The 2,500-nt window shown below is 38.9% G+C and overlaps 1 protein-coding gene across 1 annotated transcript in view; it reads right to left on the reverse strand.

The window, feature by feature from the left end:
* The window catches only part of LOC119576322, a 69,600-nt gene extending 69,414 nt beyond the window's left edge, over positions 1–186 (reverse strand). The window contains exon 1 of the mRNA XM_037923944.1: positions 1–186. This exon is cut by the window's left edge and continues 1,265 nt beyond it. The gene's annotated coding sequence lies outside the window, so the exon portion shown is untranslated.
* Between the last annotated feature and the right edge of the window lie 2,314 nt (positions 187–2,500).

A 2,500-nucleotide genomic window follows, 5' to 3' on the forward strand; every position in this document is an offset into this window, starting at 1 on the left:
CGTTACCTTCGGCGTGAATATTGACCCTAGTGATTTTTTTCTGCCCTGACACAGCACAGCCCTGTGCGCCTGTTCTTGCACTGATCTTGCCAGTCCCTGCCTTGGCACTGCTGCTTGTGCCAGATTTTTTTTTTGGGTTTGATTTAGTGGCCTTTTTTCGGCAAGCGATGGAAAAGGAATCTGTTGTTGTTGCTGATCCTGGCGCGAACTTGGCCGAACTTCTGAGGTAGATGAAGGGGAGTCCACCTGCTGCTGTCTCATGGGAGTTCGAGGCCGCCGCGGATTTTGGCCGGGCTTCATGAGGCTCGACAAGACGTGGGGGTTGGTTAGGCGAGCGTGGTGGGCGGGCTGGGAGGGCTGGAAGCTCTGGGGCCCGGGCCGAGGTTCCGGGTGGCTCGTTTCTCCACCGGTGGCCCCCTTAGGATCCTCGCGCTCTTGTTCCAACGTCATCATCCCTGTGGGAAAGGAAGGTAATCTGTTATTCGAGGAAAGAAATATTAGACTCCAATGGCTATAAAATGCAATGGCTATAAATTGGCTACTGAATGCATAGAGATTTATATTTATCCTAAAGATAGCGGGAAATAATAGCTACACAGTGAAATTGAATCCTATAAAAGAAAACATACAGCCAGTTAGATGGTTAAGGAAGATTAAGAGATTAAATTTATCTTCCTCATAAAAGAAATCCTTAAAATAATAACAACACTACGATTTTATTTGTAGCAATCTTTGTGTAATTGTTCCAGTTATTAGTCTTATGCTTCATAGAAATATTCAATAGTATTTAACACAACGTACACTTGTCATTTTTCAGTATTCCCTGTTATTTGATCTTCCATGTATTGAAGGTGGAAAATGCAGTATGATGAATATATGGCAGATGTTCTAATAATAATGAAGAGGAAAGGTTGTAAAGAAGTATGGCATGAAAGTGTTACCGATGTTTTTCAAGAACATTTAGCACTTCATGTACTTGCTCAAAATGTATTGTTTGTGCCTCTGATATCTTTCTTTAATATAAAATGATGTAGTCAATGAGTTTCTTGTATTTTTCTCAGTCGATATACAGAATGAGCTGCTTCTGTCCGCCCAAAAGATCAGCAAATAAGAATGATGGGTTACCGAGCAGGAACTTGTCTTGTAATGGCATTTCCTTGATCCCCACACTTCGGAACCCCGAAATCCTTGAGATGAGTGACCTCCTCCACAACTGGACTCTGTGGAGGAGGGCCTTCACCCACTGTGGGTTTGGCGAAATATTTCCCCTCTGATTATCATGATTGTACAGAGCAATCAGTGCATGACTCTAGCTCAATAACTCAATATATGATTCTAGCTCAATTTATGCAAAAAATAAATAAATAAATAGAAAAGTGAAAAAAAATTACTTATGATATATATATATATATACATATATATATATATATATATATATATATATATATATATATATATATATATATATATATATATTATATGTATATATATATATATATATATATATATATATATATATATATGTATATATATATATATATAACACAAACATATAATTTAAGGCTATTTTTCAAAATGGGTAATTTTAAAATGTCCAACTCAGCTTCCGACACTCAGTAAGCCTAGCCCTTCTACCATGCAAATCCAATCAAGAATGCCTGCTGAAGCACCATGGTCTAAGAAAGGATCTGAGTCGGGCAGATATTTCTGAAATATCTCTAAGCCAATGAATGTGAGTGTTTCCAAAACTTTAGTTCCAAAAGTGAGAAGAAACTTGATAACTTGGAAAACTCTGAACCCAACCGAAGAGGAAAATATGAAAGAAATGCAAAACATACTGCCAGGCACATGAGTTAGTGTGTTAAATCATTAAATCTGCTGTTACATGAAAAAGTGGGTATATGTGTAATGGCAATAAACATTCACCCTCTACAAGCTTCATATTATATGCTAATGTCGATAAGGAAATGTTTGCTACAAAGGAAAAAAATATATATATATCCATATATGCTAGTATTATGTCATGCAGTCCATGCAGGTGTTGAAAAGTGTTGGTGCAGCAACACAGCCTTGCCTCACCCTTGAATTAACAGGGAAGAAGTTCAATAGGCCCCCACCACATAGCACTTTCAGTACTAGTACATAGGTATGTAGACTTGATAAAGCCAATAATCCGTGTTGGAATTTTCCCAAGTCCCATAGCAATTCTCAATGCACCAAGTCAAACACCTTTCTGAGCTGCGAACAGCCCACAACCAAACTCATGACAGCACTCCACAATGACTCGAAGTGCTAGGATGCGGTCAAATGTGGACTTCCCAGGAATGAATCCAGACTGCTCCAGTGCTTTAGTATGTGGTCGTAGATTCATTTCATAAGAATGTGGGCGAAAACCTTGCCTGGTATATTGAGATTGCCATCATAACCTCAGTTAGGGTAGGCAGTTTCTTGCTGATGGGTGGGTCCAGCACAGGAATTGTGATACCACTTGTGTCCAAAC

Source organism: Penaeus monodon, chromosome 8 (assembly GCF_015228065.2).
Source record: "Penaeus monodon isolate SGIC_2016 chromosome 8, NSTDA_Pmon_1, whole genome shotgun sequence".
In the NCBI taxonomy this organism is placed as follows: Eukaryota; Metazoa; Arthropoda; class Malacostraca; order Decapoda; family Penaeidae; genus Penaeus; species Penaeus monodon.